The sequence below is a fragment of the Pleurodeles waltl genome, chromosome 11 (genome assembly GCF_031143425.1).
Source record: "Pleurodeles waltl isolate 20211129_DDA chromosome 11, aPleWal1.hap1.20221129, whole genome shotgun sequence".
Lineage (NCBI taxonomy): Eukaryota > Metazoa > Chordata > Amphibia > Caudata > Salamandridae > Pleurodeles > Pleurodeles waltl.
The window spans coordinates 1,005,140,386-1,005,161,675 of NC_090450.1; the positions used below are offsets into that span (position 1 = coordinate 1,005,140,386).

At 48.9% G+C, this 21,290-nt stretch overlaps 1 protein-coding gene across 2 annotated transcripts in view; it reads right to left on the reverse strand.

Moving 5' to 3' along the window:
- Positions 1–21,290, reverse strand: part of PIWIL1 (piwi like RNA-mediated gene silencing 1) — a 1,338,982-nt gene that overhangs the window by 159,832 nt on the left and 1,157,860 nt on the right. The gene's annotated exons all lie outside the window — the stretch shown is intronic.

Sequence of the window (21,290 nt, forward strand, 5' to 3'; positions counted from 1 at the left end):
GAGATTCATCAGACAAACACGAAAGCAGGTGGTCCTTATATTTAGCTGTCACCAAGCCCTAGTGAGCAACACAACAAATCATTAAGACGCTGGAAAGGGATGATTTGAAAGAAGTTATTCCTTTCAAATTGCACTGAATTAACTATATGTAGTAATCTGTAGAGATTTGTTTAGTAGCAGGATTCCTGACCAAAAAAACAGTCTGCATCCTAATTGGACAGGCAAAAAGACTAAATGCCATCACAACCTACACACACATGCAGCGTCTAGGGACTGGGGTAGAGGGCCAGATTATCTTGCTGTGAGAGTAGGTTTCCTCTGCAAGGCATACAAATCCTACTCACAAAATCAAGGGAGTTTAGAATCAGAGCTGCACAATCCTCTGGCACAATCAACAGGCCTTTTCACTAATGAGGCACAGCAGAAATGAGTGCAGCAGGCCCGAGACCAAACAAACCTGACAAACCCAGAGAACCATTAGTCTGTGCCACGGAATCACATACACTTTCTGTTCTGGATAATGGGGAAAAGAGATGCAAGAATGGAAAACCTAATCTTGAAAGATCACATTGTCACTTGGTGGTGTAGCTCCCACTTGTGGTGCTCCGGTGAGAGGTGACAGTATCCCCACTAATGTTGAAGACAGCAAAGTGAGATCGTATTGAGAAGATTTGCACATTGCTGCACCCAGGCCACAGGTAAATCACTTTCCAACACAGGGTTTTTCATACTAGAAAGGCCCCATCTTTCGATATAATGGATGGTGATGACTGACAGAATTCTGGATATTGCTGTCTGAAACGGAAGAAAGAAAGTACTTCAGAACATAAGGGACACGTGTAGGCTAAGCACAGTTACATGCCGGCACAGCTCAGACAATGACTAAAGTTCTCATGGTCTTATTGCCCAGAAGAGTACCCCAGCTCAACAACGAGGTGTCCTTTGCCAAGGAAGCCTGAGCCTGCCACAAGTTGAAAGAGTGAAAGAATCTCCACATGATGCAAGAGGCTTTATTGGTTTTGCAGCCACTATCTACTTCAATACCTTTGGGGGGCTCTCATCCACAATGTGGTGTGAGGCACTGGCAGAATGCAAAAAAGGATAAATAGTGTAGGAAGCTGACTTGGTGTGTAGCGAGCACCCATGCAGTTATCACCTCATACCAGGTCCATGTATCCCCTTTAGTGAAGTGTAGGCAGTATCTTGGAAGCCAGGGCTCTCTAGAAGTAGCTGTAAATGAGCAGCCAAGACTTATCTAGGAGACTTGCAAACGCTTATGCAATAGCACTATATTCACACGGCTCACAAACACATGAAATAACCACACTGTTACAAACAAAGGTTCTTTATTAAGGCAACACAAATACTAGAATACTGGATAGGCAGTCCCCCAACTGAAGGTAAGTAATGAAAGTGAGTGTTACAAGTTGTTTTTCTTCGAAGAAGTCTTTCGAGTCACGAGACCGAGGGACTCCTCCTCTTTGCTTCCATTGCGCATGGGCGTCGGCTCCATCTTAGATTGTTTTCCCCGCAGAGGGTGAGGTAGGAGTTGTGTGTGTTAGTAATAGTGCCCATGCAATGGAATGAATAAGTATGTACAAATTAAGGTTAAGTAATATATATATATACACAAATGTACAAATGTTGAAGATAACTTCCAACGGCTACAGGCTCCCGGGGAGGCGGGTGGGCACATGTGAATCTGCCACGAACAGATGTACACTGGGTAAGTGACATTTTCAGTTCGATGGCATCTGTTGCTGCAGATACACATGTTGTGCATAGACTAGTAAGCAGTTATCTCCCCAAAAGCGGTGGCTCAGCCTGTAGGAGTGGAAGTAGTCTGAAACAAAGTTCTCAGTACGGCTTGACCTACTGTGGCTTGTTGTGCGGATAGCACGTCTACACAGTAGTGTTTAGTAAATGTGTGAGGCGTGGACCATGTGGCTGCCTTACATATTTCGTGCATTGGAATATTTCCTAGGAATGCCATGGTAGCGCCTTTCTTTCTGGTTGAGTGTGCCCTTGGTGTAATGGGCAGTTGTCTCTTTGCTTTAAGATAGCAGGTTTGGATGCACTTAACTATCCATCTGGCTATACCTTGTTTTGATATTGGGTTTCCTGTATGAGGTTTTTGAAATGCAATAAACAGTTGTTTTGTTTTCCTAACCTCCTTTGTTCTGTCATGTAGTACATTAGTGCTCTTTTGACATCTAATGTATGTAGTGCCCTTTCAGCTACTGAGTCTGCCTGTGGGAAGAACACTGGTAACTCTACCGTTTGATTTAAGTGGAACGGTGAAATAACCTTTGGTAGGAATTTAGGATTGGTTCTTAGTACAACCTTATTTTTGTGTATTTGGATAAAAGGTTCTTGTATTGTAAACGCCTGAATTTCACTTACTCTTCTTAGAGATGTGATGGCAATGAGAAATGCAACTTTCCAGGTTAAGAATTGTATTTCGCAAGAATGCATGGGTTCAAAAGGTGGTCCCATGAGTCTTGTCAAGACGATGTTAAGGTTCCATGAAGGAACAGGTGGTGTTCTTGGTGGTATTATTCTTCTTAGGCCCTCCATAAATGCTTTAATGACGGGTATCCTAAACAGTGAAGTTGAATGGGTAATCTGCAGGTATGCAGATATTGCTGCAAGGTGTATTTTAATGGAAGAGAAGGCTAAATTTGACTTTTGTAAGTGTAGTAAGTATCCCACTACATCTTTTGGGGATGCGTGTAATGGATGAACTTGATTATTATGGCAGTAGCAAACAAACCTTTTCCATTTGCTTGCATAGCAGTGTCTAGTGGATGGTCTTCTAGCTTGTTTTATGACTTCCATACATTCTTGAGTGAGGTTTAAATGTCCGAATTCTAGGATTTCAGGAGCCAGATTGCTAGATTGAGCGATGCTGGGTTTGGATGCCTGATCTGCTGTTTGTGTTGTGTTAACAGATCTGGCCTGTTGGGTAACTTGACGTGTGGTACTACTGACAGGTCTAGTAGTGTTGTGTACCAAGGTTGTCTTGCCCATGTTGGTGCTATTAATATGAGTTTGAGTTTGTTTTGACTCAATTTGTTTACTAGATATGGAAGGAGAGGGTGAAAAGCGTATGCAAATTTCCCTGACCAGTTCATCCATAGGGCATTGCCTTGAGACTGTCTGTGTGGGTACCTGGATGCAAAGTTTTGGCATTTTGCGTTCTCTTTTGTTGCAAATAGGTCTATTTGCGGTGTACCCCAAAGTTTGAAGTAAGTGTTTAGGATTTGGGGGTGAATCTCCCATTCGTGGACCTGTTGCTGATCTCGAGAGAGATTGTCTGCCAGTTGATTTTGGATCCCTGGAATAAACTGTGCTATTAGGCGAATGTGGTTGTGAATTGCCCATTGCCATATCTTTTGTGCTAGGAGACATAGCTGTGTCGAGTGTGTTCCCCCTTGCTTGTTTAGGTAATACATTGTTGTCATGTTGTCTGTTTTGACAAGAACGTATTTGTGGGTTATGATGGGTTGAAATGCTTTTAGCGCCAGGAATACTGCTAGTAATTCGAGGTGATTTATATGCAGTTTTGTTTGATGTACGTCCCATTGTCCTTGTATGCTGTGGTGATCGAGGTGTGCTCCCCACCCTGTCATGGAAGCATCTGTTGTTATTACGTATTGTGGCACTGGGTCTTGGAACGGCCGCCCTTTTTTTAAATTTGTACTGTTCCACCAGAGAAGCGAGATGTATGTTTGGCGGTCTATCAACACCAGATCTAGAAGGTGACCCTGTGCATGTGACCATTGTGATGCTAGGCACTGTTGTAAGGGCCTCATGTGCAGTCTTGCGTTTGGGACAATGGCTATGCATGAGGACATCATGCCTAGGAGTTTTAAAACCACTTTTGCCTGTATTTTTAGCGTTGGATACATGGCCTGTATGACCTTGTGCAAATTTTGAACCCTTTGTGGACTCGGAGTGGCTAATCCTTTTGTTGTGTTGTTTACCGCTCCTAAGTAGTGCTGTATTTTGCACGGCACAATGTGTGATTTTTTGTAGTTGAGGGAGAACCCGAGTTTGTAGAGGGTTTGTATGACACTCTGTGTGTTGTGAACACTTTGTTAGCGAGTTGGTCTTGATTAGCCAATCGTCTAGATACGGGAATACGTGTATTTGCTGCCTTCTGATGTGTGCGGCTACTACTGCTAGGCATTTGGTAAATACTCTTGGTGCGGTCGTTGTACCGAACGGTAAGACTTTGAATTGATAGTGTATTCCCTTGAATACAAACCTTAGGTATTTCCTGTGCGAAGGGTGTATCGGTATGTGGAAATACGCGTCTTTGAGATCTAAGGTGGTCATGTAATCTTGTTGCTTTAGCAGTGGTAACACCTCCTGTAGCGTGACCATGTGAAAGCGGTCTGATTTGATGTAGGTGTTTGGTATTCTGAGATCTAAGATTGGCCTCAGTGTTTTGTCCTTTTTGGGTATTAGAAAGTACAGTGAATAGACTCCTGTGTTTATTTCTGTACATGGTACCAGTTCTATTGCTTCTTTTTGCAGTAGTGCTTGAACTTCTATTTCTAGGAGGTCTAAATGCTGTTTTGACATTTTTTGTGTTTTTGGTGGGATATTTGGAGGGATCTGTAGAAATTCTATGCAATAACCATGTTGGATAATTGCTAAGACCCAAGTGTCTGTTGTTATATCCACCCACGATTGATAAAACTGACTTAGTCTTCCCCCCACTGGTGTTATGTGGAGGGGTTGAGTGACTTGTAAGTCACTGTTTGGTTGTTGGGGTTTTGGGGCTTTGAAATTTTCCCCGGTTTCTTGGGAATTGTCCCCCTCTGTACTGGCCCCGAAAACCTCCCCTTTGGTACTGTCCCTGGTAGGTAGACGGTGTGGATTGTGAGGTGCTGGCTTGTGTGGCCTGACCCCGAAACCCCCCTCTGAAGGTTGTTTTACGGAAGGTGCCGAAAGTGCCTCTGCTTTGCGGGGAGTAGAGCGCGCCCATGGCCTTGGCTGTGTCAGTGTCCTTTTTCAGCTTCTCAATCGCCGTGTCAACCTCTGGTCCGAACAATTGTTGTTCGTTGAACGGCATATTGAGTACTGCTTGCTGTATTTCTGGTTTAAAGCCAGACGTGCGTAACCATGCGTGCCTTCTGATGGTTACTGCAGTGTTTATTGTCCTTGCAGCTGTGTCCGCTGCATCCATAGAGGAGCGTATTTGGTTATTGGAGATGTTTTGTCCCTCCTCAACCACCTGTTTTGCCCGCTTTTGAAATTCTTTGGGTAGATGCTTGATGAGATGCTGCATCTCGTCCCAATGGGCTCTGTCATAACGCGCTAGGAGCGCCTGAGAGTTTGCGATGCGCCACTGGCTTGCAGCTTGTACAGCGACTCTTTTCCCAGCTGCGTCGAATTTTCGGCTTTCCTTATCCGGGGGTGGTGCATCGCCCGATGTGCGTGAATTGGCTCTTTTGCGAGCTGCTCCTACCACGACTGAGTCTGGTGGCAGTTGAGAGGTGATAAAAGCAGGGTCTGTGGGAGGTGCTTTATATTTTTTCTCTACCCTCGGAGTGATCGCTCTACTCTTCACAGGGACTTTGAAGATTTGCTTCGCGTGCCTTAGCATTCCCGGAAGCATAGGCAGGCTTTGGTAGTTGCTATGGGTGGAGGAGAGGGTGTTAAAAAGGAAGTCATCCTCGACAGGTTCTGTGTGTAACGACACGTCGTGGAATTCTGCTGCCCTAGCTACCACTTGCGCATACGCTGTGCTGTCCTCAGGTGGTGAGGGCTTGGAAGGGTATGCCTCTGGACTATTGTCTGACACTGGGGCGTCGTATAGGTCCCAAGCATCTTCGTCATCTTGGCTCATGGTGGTGTGAGCCGGTGAATGTGACGGAGTTTGTGCCGGTGATATCTGAGTTACAGGTGGAGGAGAGGGTGGCGGAGTTGCTTTCTTTGCCGCCTTTGCTTGTGGTGTTAGTTGTTCAGTTTGGAACTCTAGTCTCCTTTTTCTCCTGATTGGTGGAAGAGTGCTAATCTTCCCTGTTCCACTCTGGATGAAGATCCTCTTTTGTGTATGGTCTACATCAGTAGTCTTTAACTCCTCTTCAAACCTGTGTTTACGCATTTGAGAGGACAATGATTGTTCCTCTGAATATGAGCCGGTAGTGGGTTTGGTTGCTGGTTGTTTTGGCACCGAAACTGTGTCTTTTTTTGTTTTCGGCTCCGAGGCCAATCTCTTCTTTTTCGGAGTCGAGCCTTCTCGGCGTCGATCATCCTCGGTGCCGCTGTCTCTGCGTCGAGCAGCGTTGGCTCCGCTTTCTTGGTGTCGATCTTTTTCGGCAACAGTGTCTCGGTCCCGAGAATGTTGCGTGCCTGTGTCTCGACCCGAGTCGGATGTTCTGGGCACCAGTTCGGCCTTTTTCGGTGCCGATGGACGGTCACCTTTATGGGTTGAGCCATGGCCAGTGGCAGTGGCGTCCCCTGGGCCTTGTCTGTTTTCTTGTGCTGTGTGCTTTTCGACGTCTTACTCACAGTTTCATCGACGTCGAATTCCTCCGAGTCCAATTCATGGATGGAGAAGGCTTCCTCCTCTTCTCCTTGTTCCTCGAACTCTCTGTGTTCTGTCGGCGTGGACGCCATCTGTAATCTTCTGGCTCGACGGTCACGGAGCGTTTTTCGGGACCGGAACGCACGACAGGCCTCACAAGTTTCTTCTTTGTGCTCGGGTGACAGGCACAAGTTACAGACCAAATGTTGGTCCGTATATGGATATTTATTGTGGCATTTAGGACAGAATCGGAACGGGGTCCGTTCCATCGGTGTCGATGTTACACGCGGTCGGGCCGACCAGGCCCCGACGGGGGATCGAAATTACCCCGAAGGGCTACCGGAGCTCTTCACGATTCGGTGTCGATTCTAACTATCCCGAGCGAAACAATACCGACGTAGTTTTCCGAAGTTTTGACTATCTTTCCGTACCGAACCCCGGAGCGAAAAGGAACAAGTCCGAACCCGAGGGAGGAAAAAAAACAATCTAAGATGGAGCCGACGCCCATGCGCAATGGAAGCAAAGAGGAGGAGTCCCTCGGTCTCGTGACTCGAAAGACTTCTTCGAAGAAAAACAACTTGTAACACTCCGACCCAACACCAGATGGCGGACTATGCACAACAACATGTGTATCTGCAGCAACAGATGCCATCGAACACACACTTATATACACACTAGCAATCAGTAAATTGCATAGAAAGCAATATACAACGGTAAAAGCAATAGCAAATAGTGAGGACCTTAGGGGAGGGCCAAATCATATACTAAAAAAGTGGAATGTGAAAGGCAGTCCTCCACTCAAGGAAGCAGAATCAGGAGAAGAGAGCTGGAGGAACTAGGAACCCCAGTGACCAGGAGAGCAGTGATAAGTACCTGATTTTCCCCCAAACCAACAGGAGGAATTTGGAAAAGGATTATGCAAGACCTAACCAGGACTGAAAGAACCCCAAGGTGGATCCTGACAGAAGAGGATCTGCAAAGGAAGGGGACCAAGTCCAGTTCATGATGGAGTGTCCAGTTGTGGCAGGAATCACTACCCACCCTTTTGTGGATGCAGAACCAGGACGACGGTGGATGAAGAAGGTCAGCAATGCAGCACAAGAGATGAAAAGCAGTCCCAGAAGTGATGCAAGTGATGACTGAGGTCAGCAGTCGAGATGCAGTTGGCTAGTGGTGCTGGAGAACCTCCAACAAGCCTTGGCAAATGCAAGAGACTGAGAAAGTTTGCAAGGCTGAGAAAGATCAGCAAGGTCCAGGGGACTCAACCCAAGAAGGGGACTCCAGGGTGACCCTCAGCAGCTTGGAGAGTCACAGGAAGAGGAGGCAGAACACACAGGTAACTCACTGGCAGCAGGTACACTCAGGACACCCAAAGAGGAGTCTCAAGTTGCTGGTGCAGCAGACAGGGGACCGTGCTCTGCAGGAAGGAGTGCTGGGGCCCCGGGCTACACAGAGCCTGAAGATCCCTGGGAGGAGGAACAAACAAGCCATGGTAGCTGCAAGGGTCACGGTACACAGGGGTACTGTCCTGCAAGGAGAGGCAAGGGCTTACGGTCTCCCAAGTTGGACAGCTGGTAAACAGACCACCACCTGTGAAGCAAGATGCAAGCAGCTCTGGAGTAGAGAAGATCCACGCAGCCAGTTGTCGTTGCAGTTGGTGCTTACTGACTTCTGGCAGGATGACCACATATCAGGAGGGGGCTGTGACATCACCTACCTGACTTGGCCACTCAGATACTCCTAGGGGCCTCTGCCCACCTTGGATTCAAGATGGAAGAATCAAGTGGCAACATGAGTAGCTCTCGGCACCACCCCTAGGTGGTGGTGAACAGGGGAGTGGTCACTCCTCTTTCCTTTGTCCAGTTTTGTACCAGAGCAGGGACTGAGGCACCCTCGACTTGTGCAAAACCAGACTATGCATGGAAGGCACCAAATGTGCCCTTCAAAGTATACCGTGGCATGGGGAGGCTACCCCTTCCAAGCCATGTAACACCTATTTCCAAGGGACAGGATGTTACCTCCCTCTCCCACAGGAAATGCTTTGTTCTGCCTTCCAGTGCCTGAGCTGGTCAAGCAGCAGAAGGGCAGAAACCTGTCTGAGGGGTGGTAGAGGTGCAATGCTGGGGGTCCACTAAGGAGCCCACAGAGTGCATGGAACTATACAACTAATACTGGCAACAGTATTGGGGTATGATTCAAACATGTTTGATACCAAACATGCCCAGATTCGGAGTTACCATTATGTAGCCGGCCAAAAGTAGTGACCTGTGCCCAGTACACTGGTAAAATGGCTTCCCCACACTTACGAAGTCCAGTGTAACAGCTGGAGTTCGTAGGGGCACTCTGCTCATGCAGGTACCTGAACCCTGCACTAAGGGCTAGGAGGGCCTACAATAGGGTGACTCACGGTGACTTGGGGCATGCACCTTTTCACACAGGCTGCAAAGGCAGGCCTGCAGACACATTTTTCATGTGCTCCCATGGGTGGCACAATACATGCTGCAGCCCATGGGGAACCACTGGTCCCCCCCAATTCCCTGGTTACCTAAGTACAATATACTAGGAACTCATATAGGGGGGGTCTTGGGGCACCAGTATGCCAATTGTGGGGTGAGCAATGCACTAAGCACCCAAATTTAACCCTTGCCGGGTAGCGCTCCTCCCGAGGGCCACCCCTCCACCCAAGGGCTGGAAGGGGAATCCCTTCATCTTCCACCACCCCCCCACGACGTCTGCGTACAATCGCGCGCCGACATCATGAAAGGGTGAAAGACGCGCTTGAAACCATTTGCTTCAAGAAGGAGGTGAGTTTTCACCTCCAGGCAGGGGGGATGCCTCTGAAAGAGGCTTCGCGATCGAGCTGCCTGAATGCCCACTAGGCACCAGGGAATGCGTTGTGCGTGTGTGTTTTGTGCGGGGAGGGGCGGCTCCTTGGGCAAGGGCCGCTCCCCCAAGGGGGCATAAATATTAATGCCGTTTCTAAACCCCCCCCCCCCCGGGGGCAGATTGGCCTTATATTTTACTCAGAAACCCACTAGACACGGGGATTGTTTTCTTGTCGTTGATTTTCTTGTGTTGGGGTGATCCCTGGGGAAAGGGTCGCCCCCCAAAGGGGGCAGTGATGTAGGCCATTTCTGCCCATGAAGAAGAGAGAGAGAGAGAGAGAGAGAGAGAGAGAGAGAGAGAGAGAGAGAGAGAGAGAGAGAGAGAGAGAGAGAGAGAGAGAGAGAGACAGTCAGTTCTGAAACCATGAAGACGCCAGGGATGTTTTTTTTTTTTTTTCTTTTGTGTGCCCAAGGGTCGCCCCCAAGGGGCAAAAAGTACTACTGGGCAGGTCTGCCCTCCTTGGGGGCATATCGGCCTATTTATTTTTAGGCCCATCTGCCCCCGAATGCACTTAGCGGCAGGGAGCATGTGTGTGTGTGTGCTTTGTGTGGGGGGTGGCCCCCAAAGGGGGCAATGTAATCTAGACTATTTAAACCCCCCTTGAGGGCAGATTGGCCTATTTTTGTAGGCCCTTCTGCATCGGGAGGGGGCAGAAACCATGAAGATGCCAGGGTTTTCCCTTTTTTCTTTCTTTTTTTTTGTGTTGCGAGGGGTGGGGGTGCCCCCTTGGGCAAGGGTCGCCCCCACAGGGGGCAATATATTCTATGGAATGTCTGTCCCCCTTGGGAGCAGATTGGCCTATTTTTTTTTAGGCCCATCTGCCCCCAAGCAGAGAGCACTAGACACGAGGGAAAATTTGAAAATGGTTGGTGGTGGGGTTTTTGTCAACTGGCAAAGTATTTGCATTTATGATAACAGTTTATTTCTCCTTTTTGTTCTAGTTCAAAGCTTTTGCTGACTTTGCTGTGGCTTGTTGCAGTTTTGGCAGTGGTTGTCCTGCGGTTTGCGTAGTTGCATGTTTTAGGTAAGTAAATACATTTACTCCAAGGGAATATTGTTGCCATGCATGAATGACATGTTTGTAGGTGGTGTACTGAATGCAGGATTGTGTGTGAAATTGTCCTTAGATTTATGCACAATGATTATTGTGTTGTCTTATGTCTAATTCGCTTTTTTTTCTCTTTTTAGTGGGATATCATTGGTGATTGCTGTGGCCGTGCAGAGTAGTTGCTGGTCAGTCAAGCTTTTTCAGGCAAGTGAGCAGTATAGTTTTTGAGTTTATAACTCTTAGTGATAAAGCTACACTTTGTTTGTTACTTATCTTACACAGTGCTGGTTGTTGGAGGTGCATTTGTCCAGTTCATTTTCATAGGCAGGATCATGGCTAGCCGTAGGATGACCTCTCAGCAGGTTGTTAGTGAGCTTTTTGAGTCGTCTTCTGACTATGATTATGAGAGTGGCCCTGCATTTGAGGTAGAGGAGGAAGTGAAAGATTCTGGAAGTGAATTTTCTGTCAGAGAGGAATCATCTGATGATGAAGCCACTCAGTGCTGATGAAGGGCCTGTTTTAGAGGAGGACACTGATGTGCCAATGGTGCAGGAGCCAGAGGCTGAAAGGCTTCCCATTGTAAGACCCGACACGTGGGTTGCACCAAACATGGAGCAGCCACAGTTGCATGCGTTTACTGGTTTCCCAGGGTGTCGAGTTAATACGGAAAACTTTTTGCCCGTCAACTTTTTTGAGTTGTTTATGGACAATATCTTTTTGGAAGAGATTGTTGAGCAGACTAATTTGTATGCAGAGCAGTTTTTGAGGGACAGCGCTGCCAGGCTTAGGCCACACTCTAGAGCTAGCCGGTGGATTCTCACAAATCTGAAAGAGTTGAAAAAGTTCTTGGGTTTAACTTTTTTGATGGGGCTGATAAGGAAGCTATCACTGTCTTCATATTGGTCTACTAGTCCCCTGATGGCAACTGCTATATTTCCTGCCACCATGAGTCGTAACCGGTATGAGCTTCTTCTTCGGATGTTGCATTTTGTAGATAATGCTTTAGCCTTGCCACAAAATCACCCTGATTCGGACCGTCTTTTTAAGATTAGACCTGTCCTTGATCATTTGGTAGATCGTTTTTCAGAGATCTATGTTCCAGGCAAATAAATATCTGTAGATGAGTCTTTGGTCCTGTTCAAGGGTTGTTTGGTTTTTAGGCAGTACATTCCTAGCAAGAGGGCACGGTATGGAATTAAGATGTATACGCTGTCTGAAAGTAGTACAGGATATGTTTATAACTTCCGGGTCTATACTAGTGGGGATTCCAATACTGACCCCCCTGGTTGTCCACCCACTTTTGGAGTTAGTGAGAAAATTGTCTGGGAACTTGGTAGACGACTGTTTAACAAAGGTCACCATTTATATGTAGATAACTTCCCATGCCACTGGATTTGAGCCGGTCCCAGGATGCTTGCTTCCAGTCCAGGGAAGACCTGGCCAGGCAGTTCGGGCTGGACTGTTCCCATGGGGAACAGGGTCAAGACTGATTTGCATATGGCTGGGTCCAAACTGGAATGGCATGGGCAGCAAAAACACAATGGATTTAGGCCCAGATCTCTGTACTGGGGGTGAATGTTTGACATTGTTCAGCATTCAGTCCATCACTTGTTCTTTTTGCATACGTAGATAACTTCTACACTGGAGTTCAGTTGTTCAAGGAGTTGTTCAGAGTGGACACTGTTGATTGTGGCACAATCCATTCTAATCGGAAAGGCTATCCAAGAGAGCTTGTCTGTAAAAAACTTGAGAAGGGACAGTGCAGTGCCTTGCGGAATGATAAGCTGCTAGCTCTGAAATTTGTAGACAGAAGGATGTATACATGCTAAGTACCATCCATGATGACAGTACTTCACCTCCGGCTGTTTGGGGTCAGGTTGCCGAAGTGCGCAAACCTGTGTGCATTTTAGATTATAATAAGCACATGGGTGGTGTTGATTGAGTAGATCAGAGGATGGAACCGTACACTGCTGCTCGTAGGTCTTATGTTTGGTATAAGAAATTAGCGGTTCACTTGTTCCACTTAGCAACTTTTAATGCTTTTGTTGTGTTCAAGGATAGTTCTCTTGAGTCAAGGATGACATTTGTGAAATTTCAGGAGAATATCATAGCTAGCCTTGTTGTGGGGAACAGGCAAGAGTTCCTAGAGAAGAAGTAGTGGAGGATGTGGCTAGATTGAAAGATCGTTACTTTGCTGAGCACATTCCTCCCACGGCCAAAAAAAAATAAAAAAAAAGTTCCTGCTAAGAGATGCAGGCCCTCATTACAACATTGCCGGTAAATCCCCCTTACCGCCGTGCAGAAGACCGCCAACACACTGCCGTGGAAATCCGCTACAGCTATTACGACCCACAGCTCAGAATCCGCCAAAATCTAGACACCCACACAAGTCCGCCACACAAAAGGTCAGTGATAAACTGGCGATAACCAAACCTCCACCGTCACGCCAACAGGAATACACCCGCACTATCAGGACTCACGAATCCACGCAGCGGTCTTTCAAAAGCGGTATTCCATTGGTGGTACACACCGCCGCGCATTTACAAAACACAACCACATTGGACAATTCCAAATACACACCTGACACACATACACACACCACTCCCACACACCCAATACAATATAAAACACACCCACATTACCCACATACCCTTAGAACCAAAAAATTGGCAGAAGCAGAGACAGCAAAGCAAAGACCACACCAGCATACAGAGGCACACAACACCATCACTCACACAACATCCACGCAGAAAATCCCACACACCCCTAAACATCACCCAACACATCACAACACACACCACCTCACACATCACCCACACCACCCCATGGCACCGCAAAGACACCCGAGGTTTTCTGAGGAGGAGCTCAGGGTCATGGTGGAGGAAATCATCCGGGTAGAGCCACAGCTATTCGGATCACAGGTGCAGCACAACACCATAGCTAGGAAGATGGAGCTATGGCGCAGAATCGTGGACAGGGTCAACGCAGTGGGACACACCCAAGAACACGGGATGACATCAGGAAGAGGTGGAACGACCTACGGGGGAAGGTGCGTTCCGTGGTCTCAAGACACCACATTGCGGTTCAGAGGACCGGCGGCAGACCCCCCACAACTAACAACATGGGAGGAGCAGGTCTTGGCTATACTGCATCCTGAGGGCCTCACAGGAGTAGCTGGAGGAATGGAATCTGGTAAGTTAAATCTTTAACTACTTCATCCCCCACCCTACCTGCATGCTAACACATACCCCCACCCTCATCACTCCAACTCCTCACATATGTTCCACTATCACAAACCACACATCCCATCACCAAGCCCTGCATGCATTAACAAAGCATGGACACCCATCACCAATGCATGTCCACTACACATACCCACACAGACCCCTAAACAATTATCACACCAGGTCCTAGACAAGAATGTAAGCACTGGGGTACAGGGTCACCCACATATTGCACACACAGATGCAATAATCATGCCTTTACACCCCCTACCCAACGTCACTGGACAGGAGGTTCCAGACATGTCCACTCCACCCACAGAGGAGGCTCACAGTGATGACAGCAGCTCTGTCCAACTGGATCTAGATGACCAGCCCAGCCCATCTGGGACCTCGGGACAGTCTGTTCCCCTCACACAGTCACAGGCCACCACAGAGCCTCCCCCCTCAGGAAACACCAGCACAGCACCCACCCAGCGGGCCCATACCTCTGTCCCCAGGACACGACAAGCAGCAGTGTGTCCACCACTACAGGGAACCCAGGCTAACCCACCACCCCAAGAACAACAGGGACCTGGGGGCAGTGGCAGTGGGCACACGGTTCAGGGGACAGAGGCCCAGGAAAAACGGGGAACTGGGAGGTCTGCTGTGCGACAGGGGGAGAACAGGCCCAGGGAACCCACTCGCCACGAGGACCTCTCCAACATCATGGGAGCGTACCATCATTCCCAGGAGACGATGGCAACGGTACTGGACAAGTTTCAGGAGACCCAGCAGCTGCAGGAGGAACATTATTTGGGGTTCAGGGAGGAACTCAAATCCATCAATACCACCCTGGGCACCATTGTAGGGGAGCTGAAGGACCTCGTGAACACTAGGAGGGACACTGTGGCACAACAAGGGGCCCCTGAAACTAGCCTGGACGATGAACTGCCCACCATCTCCGGCGGCGCTAGTGGACAGGACGCACCGCCACAGGACCACGACACCAGCACCCCACCCCCTGCAGATGGAGAACCACCCCGCAAACGGTCCCTGAGATCCAGGACAAAGACAGAGAACAATGCCAAGACCCCCGCCAAGAAATGAGACCACCCTGAATGTCATCCTTCTGTCCCACTTTGTGACCCTGTCCATCCTTAAACTGCCCTAGCTCAACTTCTTATGCCCCTTTGGACAATGCACCTGTGAGACCAATAGACTGGACTCTGCCATGGACATTCCTCCACCATCACCCCTGACCATTTTACAACCCTCTCCACTATTTAGCACTTAAATAAACACCCTTGAACCACAAAACAATCTGGAGTCAGTTTGTGCTTTCACAAATGTGTATTTGCAATAACTGCGGGAAACAGCAATGTCCATACTATTGTTAACATACCTATGTCACACAGCTCTAGTCCATGAGGTAACATAGCAGAGGTCCCACAGAGGGACCCACATCTGTGAAATCGAAAGGGAAAGTGACAAATTAGGGTCCATACACTGGGTGAAAGTGACAGACAGATGAGAGGTCGAACAATTTTATCAGACGTAGGAGGCAGTGATGTCTTCTTACCTGTGTCTCACTGGAAGTATGGTTGGATCACGGTGTTTCTGTTGTCTATGTCCTCCTCTTCTGCCTCCTCCTCTTCACTGTCCACAGGCTACACAGCTGCCACAACACCTCCTTCAGGACCATCCTCCTGCAGAAAAGGCACCTGTTGTCGCAAAGCCAAGTTGTGCAGCATACAGCAGGCCACGATGATTTGGCACACCTTCTTTGGTGAGTAGTAAAGGGAACCACCTGTCATATGGAGACACCGGAACCTGGCCTTCAGGAGGCCGAAGGTCCTCTCTATAACTCTCCTAGTTCGCCCATGTGCCTCATTGTAGCATCCTCTGCCCTTGTCCTGGTATTCCTCACTGGGGTCAGTAGCCATGGCAGGTTGGTGTAGCCAGAGTCACCTGCAAATGTCGAGGGACAACTGTTAGACACACACTAACCCTTAGGGACAGCCCCAGACAACTATTCACACCGTATAGGGTCCTTGTCCTCACCTAATAGCCAGTCATGGTGCCACTGGAGGTGCCCCATCACATAAAGGATGCTGCTATTCCTCAGATTGTAAGAGTCATGCACTGAGCCAGGAAACTTGGCGTTCACATGGGAGATGTACTGGTCCGCCAAACACACCATCTGTACATTCATAGAATGGTAGCTCTTCTGGTTTCTGTACACCTGTTCACTCCTGTCGGGGGTACCAAGGCCACATGTGTCCCATCAATGGCACCTATGATGTTGGGGATATGTCCCAGGGCATAGAAGTCACCTTTCACTGAAGGCAAATCCTCCACCTGAGGGAAACGATGTAGCTGCGCATGTGTTTCAGCAGGGCAGACAACACTCTGGACAACACGTTGGAGAACATAGGCTGGGACATCCCTGATGCTATGGCCCCTGAAGTTTGAAAAGACCCACTTGCCAGGAAAGGAAAATGTCACTTACCCAGTGTACATCTGTTCGTGGCATTAGTCGCTGCAGATTCACATGCTGTGCATAGTCCGCCGTCTGGTGTTGGGCTCGGAGTGTTACAAGTTGTTTTTCTTCGAAGAAGTCTTTTCGAGTCACGAGACCGAGGGACTCCTCCCACCTCGATGGAGTACTGACAGGACCTGCACTAAAGGGGATTCCTGTGGGATGGCGGATAGCGGACATCAGGTCTGGCTCCAACTGGGCACACAGAGTTCCTGGATTGTGGCACGATCAAGTCTGTAGGTGACTATTACATGTCACTTCCATTGTCGACCGGTCCACCAGCGGTCTGTACACCGGAGGATGCCGCCATCTCCTCACCTGCCCCAGCGGACGTGCTCTATGGATGAGAACAGCGATCAGAGGGTCAGCCAACACTGAGGTACCAAAAAACAACTGTATTGCACACAATTGTCAATCCGCTATGTACCTGTCTTAGTGTGTATGCAAGGCCTAGATATGTGTGACGCATTTTAAATTAATGCCATGTGGCCCCCTGAAATGGCGGCTGCCTGACCTGTAAGGTGGGACAAGTAGATATGAGGTAACTGCGCTGGCGTTGTACACCGTCGCGGTAGGCGGTCCAAGACAGCGGCTCAATCCTGCATTGGTTAACATTGGACCCTATGGGTCCCAGGAGCCAATGACGATGTACGCGGCGGTGACGGTATGCACCGCCGTGGACGCGACAGACATTTTCTCTCTGTTCACTCACTTGATACCTGATCTGCGACAGGAGAGGACCTACACTGCAAGTGCTGCCGTGACCTCAGTCTGGAAGCAACAATGGCTACAGTGTCTGGGGAAAGGGCCCCTGCCTTCACATAGGAGGATATGGAGAAACTAGCGGATGGGGTCCTTCCCCAGTACACGCTGCTCTACGGTCCTCCAGAGAAACAGGTGGGTACACTGTGAGCATGCTGTATGGGCAATGCCTGTTTGGAGTGGTTTTGATGGGAGATTGGTGGGGTGTGGGGGGTGTATGAGGCGTCCATGATGTGACCGTGAGTGTATGTGCGTCAGGGCAAGGGTGGGAACGTGGGACAATGACTGACTGTCCGGACGGTTAAAGTTTTTCCTTTCCCCCTGTACTATCCCTGTAGGTCAGTGCCCACCAGAAGAAGGATATTTGGCATGCCATTGCCAAGGATGTCCGGACCCTGGGGGTCCACCACAGACGGAGCACCCGCTGCCGGAAAAGATGGGAGGACATTCGCCGCTGGAGCAAGAAGACGGCGGAGGCCCAGCTGGGGATGGCCTCCCAACGTGGGAGGGGTGCCCGTCGCACCATGACCCCCCTGATGTTCCGGATCCTGGCGGTGGCGTATCCGGAGTTGGATGGGTGCTTGCGGGCATCACAGCAGCCACAAGGGGGTGAGTACTGTCACATCCATCTGACTCTGCGCGCATTGTCTGGGTGGGGGAGGTGGGCAATGGGTTCCCCTAGGCTAGGGCGAGCTTTGTAGGCAAGGACCCTTTGTGAGGCAGGCTAAGTGGCACCCCAACCCCACCAGTAGTAAGAGCCATCTACACCTAGTCAGGCTTCTGTGACTTCCATGTGTGCAGCAATCAGGCATAGGCCATGTACCCCATGTCCCTGTGATAAATTAGGGAACTCAAAGTGCATGGCGTAGTGCAGAGGGCTGCTGTGTCTGTAGTGTCCGCCAACAGTAGCGGTGTTGCATGCACTGAACATGTCTTTCTACTTTCTTCCCCCACCCTTTTTGTGGTCTCCCTGTTCTTGTGTGCATTAGCATCATCAGGCAGAGGAGCTGTGCCACCGGAGCAGGAAGGAGCTGCATCCCACATGGCCATGGAGGGCGACACAACGGAGTCAGAATTCACCAGTGGGACGGAGGGCGAGGGGAGCTCCATGGCGGGAACTGGAGCAGAGACCAGCGACACCGACTCCTCCTCTGATGGGAGCTCCCTTGCGGTGGTGGGCACCTCCGTGCCCCCCCCGCATCTAGCACAGCCCCCCCCCCCAAGCACTGCCCTCCCAGCAGCCCCTCAGCGTGTGCCCTGTGGCCGCTCACCCAGGAGGGTGGGCATCTCCTTCGCCCCAGTCAGCCCTGCTGCCCTCAATGAGGAGGCCATTGACCTCCTTAGATCCCTCACTGTTGGGCAGTCTACCATTCTGAATGCCATCCAAGGAGTAGAGAGGCAGTTGCAACAGACAAATGCATACCTGGAGGGCATTCATTCTGGCCAGGCAGCCCAACAGCGAGCATTTCAGACTCTGGTCTCAGCACTGATGTCAGCCATTGTCCCTGTGTCCAGCCTCCCCCCTCCAACTTCCTCAACCCAGACCCAATCCCAGTACCTCAGCCTATGCCAAGCACACCATCAGACCAGCATGCACACACCTCAACACACAAGGGTAGCTTTGGCAAACATAAGCACCACACATCCCACAGGCACTCACACAAGCATCATACCCATGTACACATACCAACATCCACTGCCTCCACTGTGTCCCCCTCCTCCACGCCTCCCTCCCTGTTACGTCTCCACTCACACCTGCATGCACTACATCTTCAGCCACTACCTCCATCACCAGCACGCCCATCACCACACACCGCTCACATGCAGTCACCACCCTCACTACCATTCACACATCCCGTGTCCTCTCCCAGTGTGTCTGTGAGCCCTTCTCCCAAAGTACACAAACGCAGTCACACACCCACCCAACAGCCATCCACCTCACGACAACCTCCAGTCCATGCACCTTCATCCAAAGTCAGCAAACGGACACCACCTACAACCGCTACCTCTTCCTCCACTCCCAAACCCCCTCCATCTACCCGTTCCAGTGTTTCTAAGAAACTTTTCCTGTCAAATCTTGACCTCTTCCCTTCACCTCCCCCACCCCTTCCGTTCCCTAGGGCCTGCCTTTCCAGGTCCCAACCCAGCACCTCAGCCACCACATCACCAGGTACAGTGGTGCCAGCAGTAACCGGCTTCTGGAGTGCACCAAGCAGCAGGGCTGCCAGTGTCCCAAGGAGCGAGTCCAAGGACATTCCCCCACCTCCAAAACAGAAGAGGTTGCCCACATCCCAGAGGGAGAAGGCCAAAATTAAAATGTCACTTACCCAGTGTACATCTGTTCGTGGCATTAGTCGCTGCAGATTCACATGCTGTGCATAGTCCGCCGTCTGGTGTTGGGTCGGAGTGTTACAAGTTGTTTTTCTTCGAAGAAGTCTTTTCGAGTCACGAGACCGAGGGACTCCTCCCTCCTTTGTTTCCATTGCGCATGGGCGTCGACTCCATCTTCGATTGTTTTCCCCGCAGAGGGTGAGGTAGGAGTTGTGTATGTTAGTAATAGTGCCCATGCAATGGAATGAATAAGTATGTACAAAATACAGTTTAAGTAATATATTTACAAATGTACAAATGTTGAAGATTACTTCCATACGGCTACAGGCACCCGGGGAGGCAGGTGGGCGCATGTGAATCTGCAGCGACTAATGCCACAAACAGATGTACACTGGGTAAGTGACATTTTCAGTTTGGTGGCATGTGTAGCTGCAGATACACATGCTGTGCATAGACTAGTAAGCAGTTATCTCCCCAAAAGCGGTGGCTCAGCCTGTAGGAGTGGAAGTAGTTTGAAAAAAAGTTCTTAGTACGGCTTGACCTACTGTGGCTTGTTGTGCGGATAGCACGTCTACACAGTAGTGCTTCGTAAATGTGTGAGGCGTAGACCATGTGGCTGCCTTACATATTTTGTTCATTGGAATATTTCCTAGGAAGGCCATGGTAGCGCCTTTCTTTCTGGTTGAGTGTGCCTTTGGTGTAATGGGCAGCTCTCTCTTTGCTTTAAGGTAGCAGGTTTGGATACACTTAACTATCCATCTGGCTATACCCTGTTTTGATATTGGGTTTCCTGTATGAGGTTTTTGAAATGCAATAAACAGTTGTTTTGTTTTCCTAATTAGTTTTGTTCTGTCAATGTAGTACATTAGTGCTCTTCTGATGTCTAATGTATGTAGTGCCCTTTCAGCTACTGAGTCTGGCTGTGGAAAGAACACTGGTAGTTCTCCTTCTTGATTTAAGTGGAACGGTGAAATAACTTTTGGTAAAAATTTTGGATTGGTTCTTAGAACTACCTTATTTTTGTGTATTTGAATAAAAGGTTCTTGTATAGTAAACGCTTGAATTTCGCTTACTCTTCTTAGAGATGTAATGGCAATGAGAAATGCAACCTTCCACGTTAAGAATTGCATTTCGCAAGAATGCATGGGTTCGAAAGGTGGACCCATGAGTCTTGTTAAGACGATGTTGAGGTTCCATGAAGGAACAGGTGGTGTTCTTGGTGGTATAATTCTTTTTAGGCCTTCCATAAACGCTTTAATGACAGGTATCCTAAATAGTAAAGTTGAATGGGTGATCTGCAGGTATGCAGAAATTGCTGCGAGGTGTATCTTTATGGAAGAGCAGGCCAGATTTGATTTCTGCAAATGTAGTAAGTATCCTACTACATCATTTGGAGATGCATGTAATGGTTGAACTTGATTACTATGGCAGTAGCAAACAAATCTTTTCCATTTACTTGCATAGCAGTGTCTAGTGGATGGCCTTCTAGCCTGCTTTATGACCTCCATACATTCTTGCGTGAGGTTTAAATGTCCGAATTCTAGGATTTCAGGAGCCAGATTGCTAGATTCAGCGATGCTGGGTTTGGATGCCTGATCTGTTTGTGTTGTGTTAGCAGATCTGGCCTGTTGGGTAGCTTGACATGGGGTACCACTGACAGGTCTAGTAGTGTTGTGTACCAGGGTTGTCTTGCCCATGTTGGTGCTATTAGTATGAGTTTGAGTTTGTTTTGACTCAATTTGTTTACTAGATATGGAAGGAGAGGGAGAGGGGGAAAAGCGTATGCAAATATCCCTGACCAATTCATCCATAGAGCATTGCCTTGAGACTGCCTGTGTGGGTACCTGGATGCGAAGTTTTGGCATTTTGCGTTCTCCTTTGTTGCAAATAGGTCTATTTGAGGTGTTCCCCAAAGGTGGAAGTAAGTGTTTAGAATTTGGGGGTGAATCGCCCATTCGTGGACTTGTTGGTGATCTCGAG